The 26,486-nt window shown below is 41.4% G+C and overlaps 1 protein-coding gene and 1 long non-coding RNA gene across 3 annotated transcripts in view; both read left to right on the forward strand.

Moving 5' to 3' along the window:
- Nucleotides 1–26,486, forward strand: part of LOC127216548 (zinc finger protein 431) — a 60,371-nt gene that overhangs the window by 26,290 nt on the left and 7,595 nt on the right. The gene's annotated exons all lie outside the window — the stretch shown is intronic.
- LOC127216592 (uncharacterized) lies at nucleotides 5,099–6,674 on the forward strand. Its single transcript, XR_007834036.1, has 3 exons — nucleotides 5,099–5,224; nucleotides 6,227–6,267; nucleotides 6,506–6,674. It is a non-coding gene; the product is annotated as an uncharacterized LOC127216592 (long non-coding RNA).

A 26,486-nucleotide genomic window follows, 5' to 3' on the forward strand; every position in this document is an offset into this window, starting at 1 on the left:
TTGGTGGTCCTGTCTAGTGGTGAGAGTAGGGTGTTGAAGTTTCCCACTATGAGTGTGTGAGGTTTTATATGAGCTTTGAGTTTTAGTAGTGTTTCTTTTACGAATGTGGGTGCCTTTGTATTTGGGGCATAGATGTTTAAAATAGAGACTTTGTGCTGCTGGATTTCTCCTATGATGAATATGAAATGACTGTCTTCATCTCTTTTGATTGATTTTGGCTTGAAGTCTAACTTGTTAGATATTGGATAGCCACACCTGCTTGCTTTTTGGGTCCTTGATTGGAAGATTTTTCCCCAGCCCTTTGCCCTGAGGTAATGTCTGTCTTTGAAGCTTAGATATATTTCTTGTATGCAGCATAAGGATGGATTCTATCTTTTTATTCATTCTGTGTCTTTTTATAGGTGAGTTAAGACCATTAATGTTGAGGGAAAGTAAAGACCATTGATTGTTAATTCTTGTTTGTTTTAGATTTGTTGTTGGCAGTGGTATTGTGGATATATTTTCCCTGCTTTATCCTTTGGGTTCTAGTGAAGTAGGACTATCTATTGCCTATGCCTCTGTGAGAATAGTTAACTTCCTTGGGTTGGAGTATTCCATCCAGAACTTTCTGTAGGGCTGGATTTGTAGATATGTATTGTGAAAATCTGGCTTTCTCATTGAATATCTTGTTTTCTTCATCTATAATGATTGAGAGTCTTGCTGAGTATAGTAGCCTGGGCTGGCATCTGTGGACTCTTAGTACTTGTGGAACATCTATCCAGGATCTTCCAGCCTTGTGAGATTCCATGGAGAAGTCAGGTGTAATTTTGATAGGTCTGCCTTTATATGTAACCTAGCCTTTTTCTTTCACTGCTCTTAATATTCTTTCTTTATTCTGTATGTTAGGTGTTTTGATTATTATGTGTTGAGGGGTCTTTTCTCTTTGGTCCAATCTATTTGGTGTTCGGCATGCTTCTTGTTCTTTCATAGCCATGTCCTTCTTCAGATTGGGAAAGTTTTCTTCAATGATCTTGTTGAATATATTTTCTGCATCTTTGAGCTGGGCTTCTTCACCTTCTTTCATGCCTATTTTTCTTAGGTTTGGTCTTTTCAGGGTGTCCCACATTTCCTGGATGTTTTGTGTTAAGGATTAGTTGGATATAAGATTTTCTTTTGTCAATAAATCTATTTCCTTTGGTTTATCTTCAGCACCTGAGATTCTCTCTTCAATCTCGTGTATTCTTTTGGTTATGCTTGCATCTGTAGTTTCTGATCATTTACGCAGTTTTTCTGTTTCCAGCATTCCCTCAGTTTATGTTTTCTTTATTGTCTCTATTTCAGTTTTCAGGTTGTGAACTGTTTGAATTATTTCCTTCATCTGCTTGATTTTTGTTTTGTTTTGTTTTCTTGGCTTTCCTTACTTTCTTTAAGAGATTTGTTCATTTCTTGCATTTTTTTGCTTGGTCTTTCCCTCTATTTCTTCCAATGTTTTGTTTGTTTTTTCTTCCATTTCTTTAATGGATTTTCTCATATCATGTTTGAGGGCCTCTATCATTTTTATGAAGTTATTTTTTAAGTCATTCTCTTCTGCTTCCTCTGCTTTGGTGTGTTCAGGTCTAGTTGGTGTAGAGTCCCTAGATTTTGGTGGTATCATGCTTGTCTTTCTATTGTTAGGTGTTTTCTTGTATTGCCATCTTCCTATTGCTTTTTCCAGTGGGTGCAGGTGGAGTCTCTCTGTCTCTTCCCTACTTTCCTAGTGGGCATAGGTGGGCTAGGAATTCCATGTCTATAACTCTGGATGGTCCAAGCTCTCTAGGAAGTCTCTCTTCTGGCAGAGGCCAGGCAATGGGGGTCAAACAACAGACAGGCAGGGATTCAAGGTGGTCCCGCATGGATAGGTGAGTCACAGCAGATCCAGGAAGTTCCCTGGAGGTGGAAGGGTTGTTGGACCCACACTTTGGTCCAGTACTCAACCAGAGCAGTGGAGCAGCGGCCCCATAGGACACAGGGTAGGGGGAGGACAGGATCTGGGTGGGGTGGTTTGTGGATCAGAGTACTAGGGCTGTACTATCTTTGGATAGGATATAGGGGTGAGTGAGATTCAGGGCTAACCCATGGAGTTCCCAGGGAATGGGGGTGGGGTTTGGCCTGAACTGGTCACAGACTCACTTCCTGCAGGGGCCTGGCAAAGGGGATCAAAGATCAGGCAGGCAGGTCTGAGGGTGGTCCTCTGTCAGAGGCCCGGTGATAGGGAAAAAAAAAAAGAAAAAGCCTTGATGCAGTTTTTCAAATAAATGTTTATGTCTCTATAGTAAAAGATGCTTTTGTCATATATTGATTGTCCTACTGACTGTATACTGCTTAAAGTCAGGATACATTTACTCATGCCATCTGCCTTAAACCTCAGAATATACATTAGCTGAGAAGGTAAGTAATATTGGCTATTACATGTGACTCAGTCTGCATCAATTATGGCTCCATTGTCCCAGGTACCACTGGTGTTATTAATGTGATAACAAACAACACAGGACAACACCTCCAGCCCCTTTCTGGGGTATTCTAGTTAGAGACTCAACTCCACAGCATGCCTCCAGCCACTTGGTGGGTGTATCATAGGCATGGTCTCTACCTGAGCAACAACTCCATACCTAAGTATGTACAAAGTATACTGAAATCATGTTTATTGCCATAACTGGGTTTGGGTCCAGGTTATCAGACTTTCTTTTGAAGCCACCAATGCCTGCACTCTACACTGGTGATTCCTCCCCCTTACAGTGACCTTATTTTCCTGGATGGATGTTCTAATGCAGGTAGCATAAGGGGAATCATATCAGATAAGGGATGATGTGAATCTTAAGTCTTGAGGGTATGGAGCTGCTTGTGTAGCATGATGGGATAGCTGGGCATCATTGGTAAACCACCAGGCTTGCCTTCCAGTACATCCCAAGTCTCATTCATCACCCTGGGGACTCAGAAGTAAAGGATGTAGAATTAATACCTGAGCTGTGTTGTCAGTGACGCTGACTTCAACTGCTGCATGTGCAGGTTCAGGCTGACAATGCACTTCATGTCCTCTTACATCTGTCCCTGCAGTGAAATAGTAAGGGAAACAGTCAGAGACACAGCGTGATGCTCCTGTGGGGTGCTCCACCCCTACATTTCCCCCACTGAAACCTAAGTTGGTTAATTCTTCATGTGTTAGGCCTGTAGACAGGAATGTTCCCAAAAGCCATAAGCCTGTCCCAGAACAGAAGATGAAACTGAGGCCCAGATAAATGGTGAAAGAGAGTGGGAGCTCATAGATGGAGTCAAGAGTCAGGGAACTTACTCGAATGACATACAGGAGATGGCTGTTGTAGAAAGCCGCCACTGCACCATGTTCCTGGGCTCCATCTGTAGGGTAAGATGATGGGGAGGCAGAGGTATCAGAGGTTCAAGGTCATCATTAGCTACATAGTGAATTTGAGGTCATCCTGTGTACAAAAGTTCCTGCCACGAAACAAAAAGGAAGAGGGCATGGAATGAAGGAGAGTAGGGGTTGTGGAAGGGGCGGTTCATCCATAGCGAGGCACACTTACAGAACTCTATACCACAGTCAAACTCCTTGTTCATTGGCCACTGATGACTGACTCAGGAAAGTGACCCTGAGGTGCACTCCTCAGCCTCAATCCTGTCAGCATCCTGACAGCACTGTCTATGGTGTCCATCACCTGACCCCTACTCCACAGAGCCAGGATCTCAGTCACTTGCTGCAAGGCTATCACCTGGCCACACAGAGCTCTTCCCCCATGAAGCTTTCTTGTGAGGGCTGCTGCACCTTCAGTGTCCCCTTCATGAAATTCCTTGAAGGAGTCAAGGGATCCAGGCTCTTCAGCTGAGAGGATGTTATCATCAGCCCATTGTCAGCTCAGTCTGAGATATCCTGTGTTAATTAGCTTTCTGCTGCCTGTCCTATTCTCCCCCTACAGGTAGTGTATCAGACCTTAATGAACTTTTTTTTAGCATGATCCATCAGCTTTTCCATGACCTATTTACAACCCACATTGTCACCTCCTCTTCAGGACCAAAATGTCTGGTGTTTTGTGTCATAGATGGTACTGTTTTAAACTTTTCATGACCTTCCTTCACCTGCCAAATGATGGCATGATACACCAGAGCCAACAGAAGGCTAGGAAAGTGTTCATGTTTGGCTGACCATCTGCAGATGAGAGAGGTGTGTACAATCCTGGGTGAGCATTATTGAAATTTCTGATGCCTGGTGAAATGTCAATCAGGAGGTTTAAAGTTGACCTGGATGGGACTGGGTGTCATTTCATTAATTATCTGTGTGTGCTAGAGAAACTGTTAGTAAAGTTTAAAGAAGAAGAAGGAGGAGGAGGAGGAAAGGAAGGAAGGAAGGAAGGAAGGAAGGAAGGAAGGAAGGGAAGAAGGAAGGAAGGAAGGAAGGAAAAACTTAAAAAGGAAAGGATAGGACTGCTCCTGGAAATGGTGGAGGAGAAAGGGTTTGTTGATTAAAAAAAAAAAAAAAAAAAAAAAAAAAAAAGGAGATTATAAGGAGATACAGGGAAATTTGGGCGAGTTCAGAGTAGTCATGAGCCTGAGCGATGTGAGAAGAGGAGTTTGGGAGAGAGGGAGACCAAGAGGCCAGAAAGGTAAATAGTAGATGGGGTGGATTTTTAAGTGAGGACTGCTCAATCCCTGGGCTGGAGAAGTTCTGGGTAGGGGGTGGGGCATGGCAGCCACAGCTTGTAACAGGTAGGGACTGAGGGAGGCAGGGAGAACCTGGCAGCCAGCGTGTAGTTTTGTATGTTAAATAGGCACTTCAGTCTTTGTCCTAGGCTTGAGACCTAACACCCTGGGCCCAGGAGGGAGAATAAGAAAAGCTTAGTGCAGGAAAAGCGCAGGGACGACTTTGCAGTTGAGCCCCACGTTGTGTTGCAATGCCAAGCTCTGCAGGACTGTGACAGTTCTGATGTTGGGGCGGAAGCCAGGGCTGGGTACCTTTGTGCTCCAGTCCCTTCACAACGCTCTGTCCCGAAGTGAGCTGCACCTGTCACTCAGTTCACACTAGCCAATCAGGGCTCCGGATCAGACTGTCGGTGAGGATGAGGGCGGGCTCTTCCGGTCCGCCATGCTGTAGGCTCGCCTGCTCTGGAGTCAGGGAGACGCTTCTGTTCTGTGTGCTGAGCTGCGATCCGCTGCCGGGAGTTCTGAAGAGAGCGAGGTGACCCCGGAACCCGCCATGGTGAGCGAGGGGCCGCCGTCCCCACGCGGGGAGGAGCCGCGGGAGCCGGTGTGGGTCCTCCCGGGGCTGTGGGAAGCGGCGGACGCGGCTCCCCGTGAGGTCACGTGAGGCCCCTGCTGTCCCAGCAGCTCGGGCCTCTGAATAACTTCCATCTGCGGGTTGTGGCTAAGGCTGCACAGAACACGGGGATGCGGGTACTGTGCCTGGATAGTTCCTTATTGTGACGTCACCACGCAGCACTTGTATCATCGCCTTCAAAGGCGGATTTGCTAAGTTTTCACAGACCTCTACTTTCTCTAGTGTCTTCTAGAAGTTCTGCACTTGACTCTGAACATTCAGGCGAAGGATCCGTCTGCAGTTAATTCTGTGCAGGGTGTAAAGTTTGTGACATGGACACATTTGCATGGAGATGCCAGGGTGGTCCGGTCACCCGTTAGTAACGCCAGACTTGTTTACTGACGCCATGTGTTCAAATCCACACTGTTTTAATGGTGATTTTGTTTCTAAGTTTTCTCTTACTTTCTATTGATCTCTTAAGTCTTTCTCGCACAGTACAATCTTTTTGCAGTTGTATGGGAAGTTTTGAAGTCAGATGGTGTCACTGTATGTCCTGTTTACCTACCTAATCTTGTGTTGATCATGTTTTTATTCATGATGACCTTTGTCATCATTTTTCTGTTGTTGATGGGAAAAGTTGTTTCTTTTTACTTGAGTGTTGCAGAATCTATAGCTCATATTCTGTACTGAAATAACATTTAGGCTTCCTGACTACAATTATGGATTTTCTCTCCTTTTACCAAGTTTCTTGTGTTCTTTAACTACAATGTTATAGTTGGCTGCAGGTATTTGTCACATTTCTGTGTAATTCTGGCTTATTTATCTATGATGACCTATAAGAAATATGAATGTGTGTGCCTCTAATTTTCTTATCATCTTATTTTATGTGTATGAGTGACTTGCTTGCATATATGTATGTTCACCACGTGTGTTTTGTGCCCACAGAAGACAGAAGGAGGCCTCAGATCCCCTGCATAAGAATCTAGGTATGATTGTGTGCCACCGTGTTAGTGTTGGGAAGAAAACACAGGACTTCTACAACAGCAATAAGGAGTAGTAACTGCTGAGTCATCTCTCTAGCCCTAAACTTGACAGATTTTCAAAACTTTATATGTGTGTGCACAAGTGTATGTTGAAAAGCCAGTGCTAAGAGAGTTTTACATGTGGCCACCTTTGGTTAAGGAAACAAAAGTGTGGAGTTCATCCTGTGTTTTTTCTTTATAGCCCAGTGTTGTTAACAGCATCCCTTTAATCCCAGCACTCTGGATACAGAGACAGTCAGATTCCTGTGAGTTCAGGGCCACCCCGATCTAATGATGAGTTTTATGCTAGCAAGAATACAACACAGCCAAACAACAAAAAATAAAGGTTGGTTGTAATTGGATAGACTGGGCCAAGGAGGTATCTTATTGCACAGAGGTGTTTGCAGGTATATGAAGCACATAACCACATGCATTCAGTGCTGTGAAGAACGTGGGAAAGGATGTGAGTGAGGTTCTCTGGGACTGCAGATACAGATGGTTTTGAGCTGGCATGTGGATTTAATGAATTGAAATTTGTTCCTCTTCAAGAGCAGCCAGTGGTTCTTAACACAATGAACCATCTCTCCAGCCCTTTATTCAGATAAATAATACTGATTTTTTTTTTTCCAGAAGCAACTTAAGAGTCAAAATTACATCAAAATCTTTCACTATAGGCCATTTTGAAAACTTAATTCTACCTGGGCGAGAGATACGGCTCCACAGTTAAAAAGTACTGGTTGTCCTTCCAGAGGATTTGTGTTCAGTTCCCAGTACCCACATGGTGAACATTAACTGTCTGCAATTCCAGTCCCAGCAGATCCACCAAGGGTCTTCTAATCTCTGAGGACGTTTCACAGATGTGAAGGACAAACATACATGTAGGCAAAGCACTCATACATGTATAATAAAGTTTAAATAAACACTTCCTTATACCACTCACAACTTTCTGTTCCCAGATGTCAAAGAAACCAACTATCAGCAAGCAGGGCTGGGGAAAGTAGCAAGGTATCACTTCACCTGCCAGGTAAGAGATATCCCAGAGTGGAATACCTGCATAGCCTTCACAAAAGGGTGGTCTATCCTGGGTGCTAACAATACAAGCTACAGAGTCTGTTAGACAGCACAGCATCATGATGATGTTTGGTGGTGGTTCTCGGGACTGCAGAGTGGAGTTTGTCAGATGGAAGGCATGCAGGCATCCACCTGTCCCACATCTACACAATGCCACAGTAGGAGGATGACCATGTGTGGTTCTCACCTCTCTCCATCACTGTGAAGACGCCAATGACATATGTAAATGTCATAGGCACAGGACAACAGTGAGGAAGACTCATATATGAGCTAGCACTTTAGCCTCACAGGAAGTCACTTCCCAGATGTGTGTTGAATAGCACACTCTTAAGATCACATGTTCTCAGAGGTGAGAAGTATCCACAATAGACTGTGCCCAACAGAAAGGGGCTCTATAATGAGCTGATGGCCATAGAGCAGACTCAGTCTTTAGTCTGGATGCTGTATAAGCATTGCCTGAGCAGGCCTGAGACAAAGTCCATACACAGAGACAGACCTTGGTGCATCCTGCTAAGGGATTGACTTGACAGACGTTGCATGTATCATTCTTGTTATGAATTTCTTATATTTTTGGTTGTGAGCATAGCCTTTAATGCCTGAGCCATCTCTCCTGCCCATCATGTTATGAATTTCTATGCTTTCCATCTTTCTTTTGCTTTTCTTTGCCAGTTTGGAGTTGAGGTAGTTGTTTAATCCAAAGGAAAGTGGCTAGGAGATAAGCATTGCTGTGAAAATCTACTTGTTCCCATTTCACCCTAAGGGAGCTCTGCAGTGATAACTTGATGACTTTGTAGGAAGTGAACTATGAATGCTTTGATTCCTATTGCCACAGGATGGCTGTGTTCTGGAGTTCTATTTTGATTGGTTGTTGAGCTACAACATAGCTAGCTATTTTGGTGGTTGTTTTAGTTTTGGTACATTGCTTTTTTTAAAAAAGATTTGGATCATTGAGACATGTGTGAATGAACACACATGCCACAGCACATGTGTAAAGGTCAGAGGACAAGTTGGAGATGTAGATTCTTTCTTGAGTATTGACCTCAGACTGTCAGACTTGGTTGTTTGTACCTTTCTTTATTCGCTGGCTAACTAGCTGGTTCCTGTTATAACACCTGCTCCTAACACACCTATTTTAGTATATAGGTTGTAGTTGCTCTATTTTCATTTCTGGAGTAGAGAATACTGGGTACTCATTCTAGATCACTCCCATGCTTGGCCAGTGTCTGTCAATGAGGTTTAAACGATAGTTATTTTGAGGCAGGATCTGATTAAGTTGCCCAAGTTTTGTTTGTTTTTGTTTTGTTTTGTTTTTTTCCTATTTTGTCTGTAGCCATACCAGGCCTTAATCTTGTGATGCTCCTGCCTCAACAGTCCGTGTGGTGGGATTCCAGGATCCCTGCCACTCCAAGTTCTCAATTCATGTGAGAAAATAGAATTTGAATCTGCCTTCTTTTAAAAGTATTATAGCTAAAGGTATATCAATTATAGTTTTTAAAATCACCTTTTGGTGTCATTAATATTTTTTTATTCCCTATTATGTAGGGTCCACTTCCAAGCTCTACTAGTCTTTTTTCTTTCTAAGCCCTTTGTTTCATTAATTCCTATGTTTCCATTTTCATATGTGTTTTTGTTTGTGTAGGTTGAAGTTGAGAATTTTGGGAGCCTGGCCTGTTCAAGGTTTTCTCAGATGCCATGATGAAAGCACCAGTCAAACATGACTTTTTTGTCCTGCCCAAGGGCTGACTTGGGAAAGTCTGGTCCAGTGCTTAAGTGAGCATCATGAAGGAGTCAAGGGGACCAGGCTCTTCATAGCCACTATGAACTCTGTCTGAAGAATGTTGTGGTGCTTTTTCCAACATTGCTAAATTACCTTTCCACTGACTTTATCATTCTCCACCTAAAAACGGTGTATCAGAACGGCACATCTTAAGAAACTTAAGCATGAGTCATCAGCTTATGGAAGACATGTTGATCCCAAACTTTCTATGTTTTATATCTCGTCCCACATCCTCACCCTGGTCACCTTCCCTTTTGTGATCCTAATTGTTGACCTTTGGTGTCATAGACCAATTGATACCCTATCTCGACCTCCCAAATGTTGGCATCATAGGCCAGTGCCAGCAGAGAAGGCTGGGAAGTTGTTATTGTTTTGATTATCAATGTGCAGCTGAGAGAGGTATGAAAAACTATAAGGTGAGCCTTTTTAGAATTGCTGAATCCTGGTGAATATCAATTAGGTAATTTAAATTTGAACTGGATTGATTAGGTTCCTTTTCAATTGTGAGGCAGGGAATACTCCACTGCACACTGAGTAATGGCTTGTGTATTCTAGAGACCCTGTGCCCAGGAGGAGGAAAGGGAGGTGCCTGCTGAGTGCTGGAAGAATGTAGGGTCAAGTTGCCGAGGCCAGGCACAAGTATTAACTGCAAGGCAAATCTCTGCAAAGTTCTGTTCCTGTGGTGAAGAAAGCCAGGGCTTGTTTCCATTGTGATGTGTCTCTTCATGGCACTCTGTTCCTAAAGGAGGTCATTCAGACCTTACTAGCCAATAGGTGTCCTGGCAGACCAGCTAGGCCAACCCATATTCAGAATGGGGAAGGCACTTCCAGTCTACCCTGATTCAGACTAAGTGGTTCAGGGGCTGTGGGAGGATCTGGTGTTCCTGTATGTTTGCTTGTCTGCTGCCTAGAACTGTGAGGAGAGCATGGCGAACTTGGAACCCACACCATGATGAGTTAAGGGCTATAGTCCCCACAAGGAAGGAAGCCTCAGGAGCCCTTGTAGAGTTCATCTAGGCGTAGCGGGGTACAGATGGGAACCTGTGGCCACACTTAGTGTCTGGTGCCATACTGTTTGGTTCGTTGAAGTCTTTAGCTCTTTGTGGGAAGCTGGACCTCTGAGTGACTTAGTTCCACTTGTTGCAATTTTTAGAGCATGGGGAGCAGGGTGGAAACATCCCTGTTGCTGACACAACCATGCAGTGAGCCTTGGGTGCTTTTATTGGCAGGGAAGAGTGATTTGCCAACTTCCTGAACCCTAGTTTTTCTAGTGTCTTCTTAAAGTTCTGCACTTGTCACTGAACATTCAGGTATAGAGTCCATCTGCAATTAATTCTGTGCAGAGCAATAAAGACATGAACACATTTGCATGTAGGTGCCACAGTGATCATATCTTCCTGTTTAGTTACTAGGTTTCCTCTCCTCATTTGTAAAACCTGACTATTTTAATTACAGTTTTACTTTTTTTTTTTTTTCTGTTTCCTCTCAAGCTTTGATGATCTCTATTCTTTCCCACATAGTACCATCTTTATTCCAGTTGTATGCTAAGTTTTGAAGTCAGTTGGTATCACTGTCACTGTTGTGTGCTATTTATTCAATTTTGTGTTGTTCATTCATGATGATCTCATCAGTTTTCTGTTTCTTGTAGAATTGTTAGATGTTTTAATTGGACTGTTATTGAAATGATAACTCAAATTCTGTATTGTTGAAAAATACTGTTGACGTAATAGCTAAGAGGGCAGCAAACCACAAGGTTGCTCTCTACTCACTGCTAAGGCATACCCATCCTCCATCAGGTACAAGTCCTAGTGGGATCCACACTTCTTAAAGGTTAAATGTGCACTGTAACATCCTTTCTTTCAAAGGACACCTTTGTGAGGTTACCATGAATATAAGGAGATGTTACCTATGTACCTATGATCTTGGCAGGTAGGCCTCATGCAACTAAGGAATAGAGGAAAGAAGTCCCTGGGCTCAGACAGAGATACTTGCGTCAGTCCATGTGTCTTACCACACAGATTGTACTGTAGAAGCCTAGCATTGTCATCTAGGTCTCTCATATTCCTCTCTGTGCCCAAACACAAGGTGTTGCTTGGCCCCATTTTATCCCAATTGACTATGGTCTCTGGTATGATTAAACATATGCCTGACACTCCATGTTAGCTGTAAGTGAAGACTTTCAGATTTTAACTTGTTAAAATAGTCAATCAAATTTAAGTCCATAGTAGCCTTGTGAGGCACTTCTACTCATTTAGAAATGCAGCTTCCAGATGGCATCATCTGCAGTAGTCACACATAACCACACCAAGAGACTTTCTTTATTGTTTCCACCAGATCTGACTCAGGGTTTGCCATGTTCCCTGAAGGAACTGAGTAGGAAGGGAAACAAGGGATAATGCCATAAATTCAGTGAAATGATAGAGATGTAACCTTGAGTTTGGAGGCCTCAAATTTTTTAATTTCTTCATGTAACTTTTTTTATTTTAGAAACTATTTCATAAGAAAATACTGGGAGATGATTTAAAAATTCGCAAACATATTATTTAACCATTGTTAATTTACAGACTGTGTATTCCTAATAATTGCAATGGAAATTTTTACTTCTTATATCAAGAATTCCTTAACCATATTTCTTCCAGACTTACTCAGCATTGTTTAATATCCAGACATTCACTGAATCAAAACAGAAACTACACTTGACATGCTGAAAATCTCTACTAAATATCTGCATTTATTCCAAAACATACATTACAGACTAATGAGTTGAATGCTTAAAAAAAAAAAAAAAAAAAAAAAAAAAAATCTTATATGGCGTAGGGAATGTTTTATAAAGGAATCTTGTAACCCAGCCAGAGAAGTTCACCCTCCACCTATTTGAAAGAAATCTTTCTCCTCCTCTTCCTCCTCCTCCTCTTCCTCCTCTTCCTTCTTCTTCATTTCCCTTCCCCCATTTCTCTGTTTCCCTCAGTAACTTTCACTCTTTTCCTTTAGAGCTCTTTCTTATGTTGTGTTTCTGTCAGGGTTTAAATTTTCTCAACAACTTCAGGTTCCTGTCTTTGAATTCTTAGTCCCCAAAGAGTGGAACTAATTGTGTAAAATTAGGAGGTATAACCTTGTGGGAGTAAGTGTGTCTTGTTTGTATAAGCATGGAAATATAGGTGAACTTTTAAGTTTAAGAAATACCAGTGGAAGGCAAGTGTTTCTGCCTGCCTGCATGCCTGCCTATCTGCCTATGTGTACATGCCACCTGAAGCTTCATTTCAAGGTGATAATGGACTAAATGTCTGTCAGTATAATCAATCTCAAAATTTAAAGCCTTCCATTACAAGAGTTGCCTTGGTCATAGTGCTTCTTCATGGCAATAGACTGATCACTAAGACAGGTTGTTTGTGTAATATTTTGGTATATTAGTTCTCTGTATTCTGCCCATGCCCTGTGAAATTGAATAAAGCTCAGTGCAAGAGTAATGGACTGATTTCTTGGCCAAACATTCCATCTGCAGTAAGGTTATTTCTAGAAAGTCTTTACATTATTACTTTATTTCTATCTTGACCTATTATTCATTAAGTAGAGAGGTCTTCCGATTCCACGAGTTCGTAGCTTTCTGATATTTCTGCTGTTGTTGATATCCAGCTTTAATCTGTGGTGGTCTGACAAATTGCAGGGGTTATTTTAGTTTTCTGATATCTGTCAAAACTTGCTTTGTATGGGAACTTGTAGCCAATCTTGGAGAGAGTTCCGTGGGGTGCTGAGATGGTATATTCTTTTATTTGGGTGAAATAGTCTGTGAATGTCTGTTAGGTCCATTTGGTTTTAATGTCTGCTAACTCCATTATTTCTGTTTAGTTTTTGTCTAGATGAACTGTTTATGGGTGAGAATGGGGTTTTGACATCTTCATCTATTGGTTTGTAAGGGTCAATATATGATTTAAGCTGTAGTAGTGTTTCTTTTACAAACAAGGATAGCTTTTGTTTGCAGAATAGATGTTAAGAATTGAAACATCATCCTGGTAGATTTTTCTTTAGTTTTGTTTTCCAGGACTAGGGCTCAAACCCAAGGGCCTTACACTTGCCAGGCAAATAATCTGACACAAGGTCAGCTTTTATACAGAATTTCCTTTAGACTCAGGCCTGTAATTCCAACATTGAAAAACTGAAGGAGGACAATCACCATTAGTTTGAGGTTATCCCAGAATGTTCAGAGAATGAGACCTTACTCCAAAAACGGAAAACAAAGATCTCACCAAGGCATTTGCTATGCACATTCTACAGTGTGTCATTGAGAGATAAAATGCAGAGGTTCCTTTGGCCTATAGGAGTCCAAGTGGTAATGCCTCTTACATGGTTAGATTTTCCATTTGCAACAGTTAAAAAATTTTAAAATTACTCTGTCATTTTTCTTTTATTTTTCCTGTTCTTCGGGAAATTGCCATATATCTCTCTATTATACTTTAATTTGTTCAGAACATTTAATTAGTTGAGCATGTGGCCTCACACCTAGTACTTTAGAAGCAACTACAGAGTTCAAGACTAACCTGGTCTGAGTAGTCATTAATATTTTGTCATATTATTTCTCTGTATCTGTGCATGTCTTGTAAAATCTTGTAAGGCTAAATGCAAGAGTAATAGACTGATTTTTTTTTTTTTTCCAAACATTCGATCTGTGGAGCACACCCACAGTGCATAGGTGGTAGGTAGTAAGAGGACAATCTAAGAATTGGTTCTCATCATGCAGGAAACAAATTCAGGTGTAGTGTTGGTGTCAAGCAACATTATCAGCTGATCCATCTCCCTGACTCTAATTATACATTTTGAAAAACATGTGAATGTGTGTTTGTGGGGAGTAGCCTATGTGTAGATTTACATGTATGGGCCATGTGTGTTGTCTGTATCAGCATGGTTGGCATCATTGCTTGTGTGATGTGTGTGTATATGAAGTCATGGGTGTGTGGGTTTATAGAAGGCTGATGTGACAGGTGCATTGTGGATGCACCGTTGTGCCTGTGAAGCTCTTCCATGCCTCTGTAGGTCTGCAACTGAAGGGGACTCTGCCCCACATTTTAATTATCAAGCTATGCCCAATTGTCTTGGCTCTACCTCCCTTGCCCTGGCCCTTCCCATTGCTTTCTCTGATTGACCTCCTTCCCTGCCTGCTGCTGCTCCTTCCTGTGCTATGGTTCTTTCCACCCTGACCTCTCCCAACCCCTTCCAGCACTGGCTCTATTCTCCTCAATGATGCCTCTCCTCATTGTGCCTGCCCTCTGAGGACTTTCCTCCCATTTCTATCCCCTTCCAAAGCTTCAGCCACACCCAGCTTCTGGTCTAGCCTCCAGCCTCTGGCCACACACCCCACACTTTACTCCTTGCCTACCTTCCTGAAGTTACTGCCATGTACTTGGCAGCAGGTGCCATTTTATTACTTTTCTCGTAACACTAATTTTCCAGTTCTATAGCCAATGTTAATCAATTATAGATTCATTAGTCAATGCATATCAATTATATTATTGTACCTCTTTACCTAAAGCTATTAAGTTTCATACAGAATCACATGCTAAATGGAATGCTTTAAAACGAAAATTGCAAAATTAATTACATTGTGAATCTTGTCAAATTTTTCATAGGCCTTCATTACTTTCTGGTTAATACCTTAGAGGTGATATATTGAATGAGATATGGCAGATGGATGCAGTGAACATTAAAATTTTTTGGTAGCTAGGTGGTAGTGGCCCACACCTTTAATCCCACCACGAGGGAGGCAGAGGCAGTGGATTTCTGAGTTCAAAGCCAGCCTGATCTTCAACATGAGTACCAATACAACAGGAGCTACATGAAGAAACCCTGCTTTGAGAAAAGGAAGTTTTTGATTGGTTGTAATACCTACATCATTGTATTAATACATTTTCAACATTTCAATGGACCACTGCATTGAGTAATAAAAATGCTCCATCAGTTATATTACACTTTTTTTACCCTCATGCAGTAGCCAGTTTTATTCAGAGCATCATAGGATTTATACTCTGAGGGTTAATAAAAATCACATGAGTAAAGTTCTCATAAGTTCAGGCTGTATACAATCACAAGGACACGTTGTACATGGCAAAATTATGTTTTTTCATAGAGGCATATAAAGAATAGTTTAAACAATTAATTGATAAAAGCAGCAAGCAATAATGTGTAATGTGAAATAAACTATCTGTAAAGTACTTGTCCCCTAAACACAATGATCTGAATTCAACCTCCCAGATCCACATAAAAAACTCCCAGAGAGATAACTTATAATGCTACCCCTGGGGAGGCAGGACAACAGAAGCCCCAGCTGGTGCTGGCCAGCCAGATTAAGTAAATCATGCACTCTTCAGTGAATCATGCATTCTTCATTTAGTATGTGATTCTCAAAAAGTATGACATTGAAGATACCGAAAATCAATCTCTGGCCTCCATACTCTGTGTGTGTGTGTGTGTGTGTGTGTGTGTGTGTGTGTGTGTGTGTGTACACGTATGCACACACAGTAGGAACACAGTCCAGGAATGGAGCCATGTGAGGAGAATTGTGAGTATTTACAAGAATACTCCAAGAATAAAAGAGTCCTGTGACCTCAGTTCCTTCAAAATGCAAAATTGTTCTTGGAATTAAAAAGCTTTTAATATCATGGGTAGTTTTCAGCAAATTAGATGGATAATGTTCCAGTTTATATGTCATTAATATTTCAAGAATTTATACAACATTGAAATATTAAACATATTACATGTCCCTTATATTCCTCAAGGACATCCTATCGTTGAAAGACAGAATGTTAAAACCATGTTAATTAAACTAAAGGGGAGAAAGACAGCCCTTAATTCTATGAATATCTTATTCTACTCATTATTTACTTCTTCAAATTATAATGATAACTATCTTATGCCTGCTGAAATTTATTATCAATTATTGGAGAAAATGTTGAGGGTAATGTACTACAACATATTTGGTATAAAGGAGACTCTTTACAATGGAAAAAGGAAATGTTATAAATGAGGAAAAGTCTATGTTTATGTTTGCACGGATACATATTATGGTTAGATATTAGAAAGACTGTTGAAATTGCGAGATGAGCAAGTGACCACGGCTTTACACTTAATTGCCTCCTGAACAAATGGCTCATCTGACATTGGGTCAGACTCCCATAACAATGACCAAACCATTCCCTTCCACAGTGATTTTTACCTTTCCTACCTGGGGCAGCTGGAAAAAAAAAAAAAAAATAGCCTATGAAGAAGAGATGGTTCATTATATGGGCAAAATAAAACACCTGAATCCTTGTTCTTGGCCCTGTTAGCATCACTACTGTTCAAGTAAGTAAAAGAAAGATTTTCTTTCTTTCTTTCTTTCTTTTTTTTTTTTCTTCCTGTGCTTATATTCCTAACCCTCCCTTGAACCCAGTAGTGCATTGACGGGCTCCCAGTATTCCAATTTATACTAACAACTCTAATTGGATCAGGATCCTGTGACTGTAGAGATCCTTTGTTTCCCAATGAAGAGGGTTTAAATTTGATTTCATCTTATGATACAGGAATGGAAGGACTTCCTATCTCTACTGGACATGAAGACCATTGTGTGAAAGTCATATCTAGAGGATAGTTGCCTATTATTCATAATGGAACAAAAATGAAGGGAGAAGAACAGACTCATTTCAATAGCTAAAAGGGTTTAAAGGAAATATTACTAACAATCTTTTCATTCCATCTCATACTCCCCCTTGGAATCACTCCTGTTGTCTCAGCTAAGTAGATAAATTGGGAACAATGTAGAAGACCAAAGGTACAAGGACTTAATACTTCCTGTGGTGGTTTCATAGAGTAGAATCATGTAGGTTCTGGTCACATCAAATGGGGAAGCAAGGAATTAAGATGGGATTCAGTAATAATAATGCCATCACCATCCATAGTAATGGTTCTGAGGGGTTCAAATGGCAAGAGCCTACTCTCATATAGAGGGAGGAGCTACTCAAGAACATCTGTAGAAACTAATATCAGCATTAGATAACATTTAGGCTTGGAAGGGAATATATGGAAAAATATTTCTTACAATGAGTCTATGTCCCCTTATTCAAAAAAGTGTGGTTCATATTATGGCCTGTGTTCATCTTCCTTATTTGTTTTTGCTTGGGAAAACTACTTAGAATCAATCTAAAGGATACATGTCTTGTTCCAGTTTTTCTTTATATGCATGTTTAAATGCTAGTATTCCATTAGTTTGAGTTCCCAGAGCATTTATGTACTTTGAGCTCAGATTGGTGTTTGATGCCTGTACAGATTGGATTGAGCCTGGGAAGAATCTTTCTCAATATCTGTCCTTCATTATATATTGTATCAAATGAAGAAAAAGACTAAAAGAATGGTTTAAGTACTTATTGCTATGATGTTGAGAATTACTGCTGTTATTGCTGTAGTTGCTAATGCTGGAGTAGTTATTTATCAATGCATGCAGGTGTCAGACAAGGAATTGAACCACAGGAAGAGATGAGAACCCAGTGCTGGTCAGGCTCTGGTGAGTCTAATATCAGGTACTTTATTGTAGGCATATGTATACACAATAGAATTTGGAGAAAGGTTTCCAGGCAACAATAATCCTCCAAATCATTTCATTTCCAGTGAAAACTGAAGGTTAAGATATGACTACCTAGAAACTGTTTTACAAATCATTTGTACATTAACCCAACCATAAAGTTAGGTTCTATCCCAAAAAGATCTAGAATCTAATGTAGTCTTTAACCAATATAGCATAAGGGGTCAGCAGACCATAGAGTACATGTGATATCTCCCTTAAAATAGGTAATGGTGTATTGAGGGAACAGTGTGAAATAATCATTTGGGGAATTAAGATGAGTTGCATCCTTACAGATAGCAAAATGTTCACTAAGTCGTTAACCAAAATCTACACTCAGATTTCTTGATGGACTACAAGTATTTGATTTCCTCTCCTCCATTGAGAAGACACCCCTGCTTGATTAACATTCTTGCTACTTTTAGTGCTTCTCTGTGACCTCTACATCTCCCCATTTCTAAGCAAATAAAATAGTGGCCATAATAGAGACCATAGCAGAATGGATTTCCTTCATGAGTAGTAAAATTAATATAGACAAGCATAAGAGAATTATAAGAATAGGTAACAGGATCAAAGAAAGGGGCAAGTCATCTTAATCAAGAAGACCACTCAAAGGTCACTTGAGAGATCTTTCTTGTGGTGTGGGTCATTAATTTGGCCATTAATAGTATGGGAGAAAGTCTGACTTTAAAGTTATACATGCCAGGTAATTGTTGGAGACCAAGATTTTGCTTGAGTAACAGATAACCTTCAGTAGCTGTTTTGTAAAACTGTGTTCCCCAATTCACCCATCCCTAGATAACTTCTGCTAGTATGTTTGGTGTAATTTTTGCATTCATACTAATCTCAGGCCGTTTTTGAGACTCTTTGTATTCCAGGAACTAATCCTGGAATATGCAATAAAAGACCCACATGGGGCTGTGTACTACAAATAATAAAAGGCCCAGAGACTGATAATGGGGTTCAAGCTTCAAGGTGATGATCAGAAAAGCTAAGCAGCCAAGCTGCTAGCTCTTACCTCTACCTCAGTATGAAAAGGCTGATCCTGCCTCCATGAGCTGTCCACCAAGCCTCAGACTGCTGCCTCTCCTCAGTGTGACTGGAGAATCAGTCTCCACATGAGACCTTTTGCTTTTTAGACCTCCCTAGTGCTGGAATTAAAGGCATGTATTCCCAAGTGCTGAGATCGTCTTTGTGTGAACTGTTTCTCTTTGGGACTGGATCAATTTTGTGTGACTCAGTGTGGCCTTGAACTAACAGAGATTTGTCTACCTCTGCCTCCCAAGTGGTGGGCTTAAAGGTGTATGTACCACCACCCACTGGCTTCTATAGCTTACTAGTGTGGCTGGCTTTGCTTTCTGTACCCTCAGACAAGCTTTAATAAATCATAAATAATATATCACCACAGGGCTGCAATGGCTACAGGATCCAACAAATGCCAAGAATCATCACAGTTCTCAGGAATATGCCTTGTAATTCTGTTGATCTGTTGCAGATATTTGCTGAGCAAAATAATTGTCATCCTTCAACCTTTATAGTCCACAGGAAGGGAAGTATAAGTGGCACCACTCCCCCAAAATCAAAATGTCCATACCAAAAGTAGTTGTTTAGTAAAGGGAAGAGTGTGAACAGAATTTCAATAAGAAGGGATACAAGTACATAAATAATGTGATAGAAAAACATCGGAGATTGTATGTATGTATGTATGTATGTATACATACACGTGTGTGTGTGTGTGTGTGTGTGTGTGTGTGTGTGTGTGCATGCGTGTGTGTATGGGAAGATTCTATATTGTCCCCAGTTATTTGTGCACAATCATAATGTTTGACTCCTGTGACAAATAAATTTCTTTTTAAGAGCCCAGGAATAGATGGGTCTCCTCTGAGACTAAAAGATTGTTCTTGTTTACTGCCATATGCAAAAAGAAGGTATTTTCTAAACCATTGACAACAGATAGCTGTTTTCTAGGTACAGTAATAACTTTAGTAAGCAATGTGTCAGATATTCCATTTTTCTTTATAGTATTATAATTTTCATTATCAGCTTTCTAAAAAGTACTTAATTATGTTGAAGTCTGTTTTATAGTGTTTGGACTGATCAGTTAAATTAGTCCAACCAAAATATCTTCCATTAAAATGTACAATGGTTGGAGATATCTAATATCAATTTTGTGTTAATCAGAGTAACAAAACTTACACAATGATTATACATATGTATATGTGTACACACACACACACACACAGAAAGGGGATTTATAGAAATTATCTTTGGACAACAATACAACAAATCTAACAATGGCTGGCTGTGATTGGAAAAATCTAAGAATACAGAAGTTACTCAGTTCATGAATGTCTATGAATTTGTTAGTCATCAGTAAACCCTTTTGTCTGGAATTAAGTATGCCCCAATGCCAATGAAAAAGTGGAGTTGATATGAAGATGAGAGAAAGAGGAAAAAGAGTGAAAGTTTCTGAAGGTGTTGCCCAGAATAAGGGTGCATCTTCTAGCTTCAGGATGCAGATTAAAGACCAGTGTGTTCCTACCTCACAGTTAAATATTAGGAGTGGATCTACCTACTTCAGATCAAGTAAAAACACCTTATAGGTGTGCCTTCCATGTTTGCATTTTATTTCTTTTCAAATGTAATCAAGTGGACAACCAAGAATAGCCATCATGGGGAGACAGGACAAGGGACTGGGCTAGGATCCACTCAGTGGAAGCAATGCTGAACTCAAAGGGATGCTTTCCAGAATAAGCGTGTATTTCCTTGTGAGCCATTCTCCCACTCCCTGATCTTTTATAGGTTATTTACATAATACCCAGCATTTCTACTTTATCCCAGACTTTTCTTATACATGTCATCTGTTACGTGGAATCCAGGTTGGAAAAGGTTCCCAGTCTTTCTCTGCCAACTTGCTTTTGTTTCCCTTCCTTCTTTCCTTCCTTATACTTATGCAGGGTCTGTTTACGTTGCCCAAGGTTTTTGTCAATTTTGTCTGTAGCCATACCAGGCTTTAAACTTGTGATGCTCCTGCCTCAGCCTTCCATGTAGTGAGGCTCAAGGACTTTACACATTGCCACTCTCACCTCTAAATTCATGTGGGAAATTAGTAATTTGAGTTTGCCTTCTTTGAAAGTAATATAACTAAAGGTTTGTCAATTAAGGCTTTTTAAAAAATGAACTTTTGGTGTCAATAATTTCTTATCCCCTATTATGTGGATTTTTGTCTTCAGGCTCTACTTAATCTTTGTTTTCCCTTCCTTTCCATGCACTAATCCTTTTGTTTCCATTTTCATATGTATTTTTGTTTGTTGAGGTTGTAGATGGGACTTTTAGGACTAAGGTCAATCCAAGGCTTTCTCAGAGGCCCAAGGGAAAAATTAGTTCTTCATTTTTGCTCAAGAGCAGACATGGCAAGGTCTGGAGCTGTGCTTGAACTAGCCTCTTGAACGAGTCATGGGGTCCAGGCCCTTCAGCCTGAGAAGTTGCGGTTATCAGACTTTACAGTCCAGACACAAGTTCTGTGGCAGTGCCAATCTCTGCAGATTCAGACAGCTGTGTACCTGGGGTGGAAGCCAGGGCAGGGAACCTCTTAGCAGTACTGTGTCCCTAAGGGAGGGGACCCCTGTCACTCAGGGAGCACTAGCCACTTAGAGCCTCCAGGTAGACTGTAAATCAGAATGGGGGTGAGAACTTCTGGTCTACCATGCAAGCTAGGATCTCTGGTGCTGAGGGAGGCTCTCCCGGCAGGAGCAATGAGGACAGTTGGATGAGCTGGGAATCTGCACCATGATGAGCAAAGGGTGGAAGTCCCCACACTGGGAGGGGCCACAGGACAGCTGTGGGTTCCTTCTAGGGCTGTAGGAACCAGAGGCCAGAGTCTAAGCATTGTGAATGATCTGAGCATGGGGAGCCAAACCACTTCTGTGGAAACATCATTGTTGCTGAGGTGACCGTGCAGGACACACATGTGCACTGCTTTCATCATCACCATGGAAGTTGTTATGGTAACAGTGTTGTTTACTGTCACTCCTGGGCTGTGCAGGAACCTGTAGTCACCGAATGATATTACTCCATAGGTTGGACCTGGGCGGAGCCAGGGGAACAGGGGCCCAGGTATAGAAATGTCCTTGTTGATCTCACTCTTCAAAGCACCCATGAACTGCTTTTATGTCCCTGTGGAAGGCTAACTCAAAGAGCCCTACTTTCTCTAGTGCCCCTCTGTCGCATCTGCTTTGACCAGCAAAGAAAACACAACACCCAGACTCTTTAAGCAGTTTATTCAGGAACCTTGGATAATCTTCTGAAGCCCGGGGCAGCCCAGCCCACAGCTTAAAAGCCCTTGGGAAGTCAACCCCAGAATGCCATGCGGTGAAAAACAAAAACAGACAGGTCCACATACACAGAAGCAAGCCAGATTCTCAGCTTTTAGCCAGATATGGAATTGTTTAATACAGAAAGCACTCACCATCGGGAAGGTGGAGGGCAGAAGCCAGCATGGCACCATCTTAAAGGCGTGGCACTTCGCAGCTCTCTACAGTTCCCCCTTTTTATTTTATAAAATGCAACAGGCAAGAGTAGAGGTCTGATCTCTGATGCCTAGGGACCTTTGCACTGATCCTCATCCAGATGTCACCCACCCAAATGAGTACCAGACCCATCCGATACCTTTTTTTCAGAGGCAGGGCCTGGGGTATCAACCCGCTTGCAATCAGACATGCTCTTCTCAGAGCCCCTAGTGCTGACCTGAGTGCAGTGCTTCACCTCGCATCCTGAGCATGAAGATTTTAGTTCTTAATGGTAGCTAACCATACTTGGGGGGACTGTCCTGCTTCAGTGGCTGTAAAGGCTTGAATGATCATAGCTGCATTACGCTGCTGTGTAATTCTAATCCTACACAAACACCACAGGCAAACCAAGGAGACCAACACCAAGAGGCCTGCTAATGCTCCCATACCCGCCCATTCCTTCAGAAGATTCATAGCAGGAGTCTGCCAAGATGACAGTCCTGACGCTCTTCATGTTGAACTTTTCTAATCAGGCTTTCTGGCACCCACACCAGGTCTTGTTAGTCCTGTGGGAAAACACAAACAAAACCTCGTGCCCATGTCAGCACGGGATCAGGCCCACGCCAAAGGCCTGTTAGAATATCCTTCCACTTGACCATCCCTTTAGCAGGGCCATGATAATCTTGATGTCTATCAGCTGCAGAGCGGCCTTGAGCATCCAAAATTTAAAAATTAATAGTAAATAGGGCAAGGGAAAGCCTCTCCTTTGGGGTACGGCCGTGGCCTATTCCCCCGTTTTGTATTTGAAGGCATTCTTTCAATGTACCATGAGCATGCTCCACAATACCTTGTCCTTGAGGATTATATGGCAATCCATGAAGGAGCTGCACCTCCATTTGTTGACAAAAGGAGGCAAAGGCTTGACCTGTATAAGCTGGTCCATTGTCAGTTTTTAGATGCTGGGGCTTACCCCATGCAGCCCAAGCTTCTAGGCAATGAGTTATGACATTGTACACCTTTTCTCCAGTTAAAGGTGTGGCGTATATGACGCCTGAACAGGTATCCACAGACACATGTACATACTTTAAGCTTCCAAACTCAGATATGTGTGTTACATCCATTTGCCAAACTTTTAGAGGGAGCAAACCCCTTGGATTTACTCCCATACTGGGTGCATGTTGATGAATCACACATTGAGGACAATCCAGAATCACTGTCGAGCATCTGCTCGAGAAAGATGAAATTTTTGTTGTAATGCTCTGGCATTTACATGAAAAGTCTTATGAAAATTCCTTGCCTTTTCTAAGGTAGAACTCAAAAATATGCATTCCATCCTAGTCCACTGATCAACTTTATCATTACCTCCACTTAAAGGCCCTGACAGGCCTGTATGAGCTCTAACAAGCTGAACAAAAAAAAAAAAAAAAAAAAAAACAAGTTTTCCTCTGCCAAATTAAATTTTGTAATTGCCGAAATAAAAGGCAAACCGGACTGGCACTCTTTATAGGTCCAGCCACTTCTAAAACCTTAATGGCATTAACAACATAAGCTGAATCAGATATCAGATTAAAAGCAAAAGGATAGGCCTTAAAGACTTCTATCTTTAATTCTACAATCTGAGGGGAGCCAGGCTGGAACTGATGCAACACAGGCTCCTGTCTTTCTATCATGTAGGCTCCACAGCCTGTCTTAGAACCATCTGTAAATACATTTGGAGCCGTTGAAATAGGCTCAGATGATGTTACCTTGGGAAATATTACAGGATATTCCTTTAAAAATCCCAATAATGGATGCTTAGGGTAATGATTATGTATATTGCCATCAAATCCACACTGCAAAATTGCCCAATCATCTACTGTGGCACAAATAATTTTAACTTGATGGCTGGAATAGGGCACTATAACTATATTTGGAGCGACTCCAAAATATTGCAAACATTGTTGGATTCCGTTCAAGGCTAGCTTAGCCACCGCAATGGGATAATGTTCAATAGATTTAGCAGGAGATATTTTAGGATAAATCCAAAGTAATGGTCCCTCTTGCCATAACAAGCCTGTGGGTTGATAAAATATGTAGGAAGAATGCACATAACAATGTCTTGAACTTCTGTAAATCTCTGTAGAAAGGCGCTCTGTAATCCTTCTACCATCTGTAAAGCCTTTCTTGCCTCTACAGTTAATTGTCTAGGAGAATTTAGGGCAGAATCTCTAATCAAAACCTTATACAAAGGTTTTAACTCATAATTTGGTAATTTCAAATAACATCTAATCCAATTTATATCTCCTAACAATTTTTGAAAATCATTTAGGGTTTTCAAATTATCTCTTCTTAATTCTACCTTTTGTGGAATAATTTGTTTCCCACTAATCTTAGCTCCTAAATAATTTACAACTTTATCTTTCTGAACCTTTTCCGGGGCTATAAACAACCCTTTATTTTCAAGCAATTAACTAAATCTATATAGGCCCGCTCCAACATTTGTTCTTCCTTTGCAGTCAATAGTATATCATCCATATAATGAATACATCTTAAAGTAGGAAATTCTTTTCTTAATGGGCCAATAGCTTCTCCAACATAAAGTTGGCACATAGTAGGGCTGTTGGCCATGCCTTGTGGCAGAACTATCCACTCAAATCTTTGATCCGGTTCCTCATGATTACAAGATGGAACAAAAAGGCAAATCTCTCACTATCCTTGCTACACAGGGGAATAGAGAAAAAGCAGTCTTTTATATCAATAATAATTATATGCCAGGAGGCTGGCAAGGATGATAGCAGTGGCAAGCCCCGTTGTACTGGGCCCATAATTTGCATCTGATTGTTAATTGCTCTTAAATCATGTAACAGATGCCATTTTCCAGATTTCTTTTTAATCACAGAAATCAGAGTAGTCCATGGAGACACTGAGGGTTTAATATGTCCCAAGGACAGTTGTTCAGCCACGAGTTCTTTTGCAGCATTCAATTTCTCAGAGGAAAGTGGCCACTGAGGAATCCACACCGGCTCCTCTGTTTTCCAAGTAATGGGAATACCTCTAGGAAAAATCCAAGCCCTGTCTAGGAGAATGAGGCTTGGAACAAGATTCATGTTTAACCTCCTTCCAGACCTCTGGGCAGAAAGACCACCCTCCAGGATCATCTAACAAAGAAGTTACATTGTATGGAGAAGGGGGCGGTTCTAGTTCCTCTGATTCTGAGCTACTTTCCTCTAGACTTTCCCCAGAGCTTTCCTTTTCTGACTTCATGGGGTGCTCTTCTTTCAACTGTTCTAACATTTCTTGCCCCTTTACACAGCCCTGCAGCACCTTTGATCCTCTAAGCAGCTGTGAACAAGCCTCCACATTGGTCTTGTCCCTGGTCTCAACATTCCCTGTTCCCAGGCAAAAGTCTAGGTCTTTCCCAAGCTTGTCCCAGCAACTAATGGTTAAATTACCATAACACCAGGGAGCAACCTTCTCAATCTCCCCGAGGAATCTCTCTAGAGTGCTCTTCTTAATCTATAAATTCTTAGAACTAAGCAGCTCATTCAGAGCCAAAAAAAAATTGGGTGCGACTGAGAAGCGCCCATTGCTAAATTAGCAAAGTTTACTTTTAAGTTTTTACTTTCGGTTCACTGAGCAGTGAACTTTTCTCGCTCCCTCTTTGTTTACCAAGAAGAGCAAATTATCCACTCTTGTCGTGGATCTTGCTGCTCCCTCTTTATTTACAGAGAGAGCAAACACCCCCACTCCACAGGGAGGGTGATGTGATGCCTTCCAGAAGGGATCATCAAAATCTGTCAAGTCATTTGGAGTAGGGACTAGGCCCTTACCCCTGCCTCTAGGCTAAGGGAGTATCCCTCCATGGGGAATGTGCTCCCAAAGTCCTTTTGTGCACCAAGAATACATCCTGGTTCCACTGTCAGAGATTGCTTAGACTGCCGAGGCCTTCTGACTGAGACCCATGTTCAGGGGCTCTGAGTCGGTACAATGCTGGTTTCCCAGCTATCAGTCTGGGGGTCCATTAGTTCCCCCTTGTTCAGGTCAGCTGTCTCTGTGGGTTTCTGTAGCCTGGTCTTGACCCCTTTTCTTATCACTCCTCCCTCTTTACAACTGGATTCCAGGAGGTCAGCTCAGTGTTTAGCTGTGGGTGTCTGTTTCTGTTTCCATCAGCTACTAGATGAGAGCTCTATGATGGCATAAAAGTTAGTTCTCAATCTTATTATTAGGGAAGAGCATTTAAGGTAGCCTGTCCACTGTTGCTCAG

Source organism: Phodopus roborovskii, unplaced genomic scaffold (genome assembly GCF_943737965.1).
Source record: "Phodopus roborovskii unplaced genomic scaffold, PHOROB, whole genome shotgun sequence".
NCBI classification, from domain to species: Eukaryota; Metazoa; Chordata; class Mammalia; order Rodentia; family Cricetidae; genus Phodopus; species Phodopus roborovskii.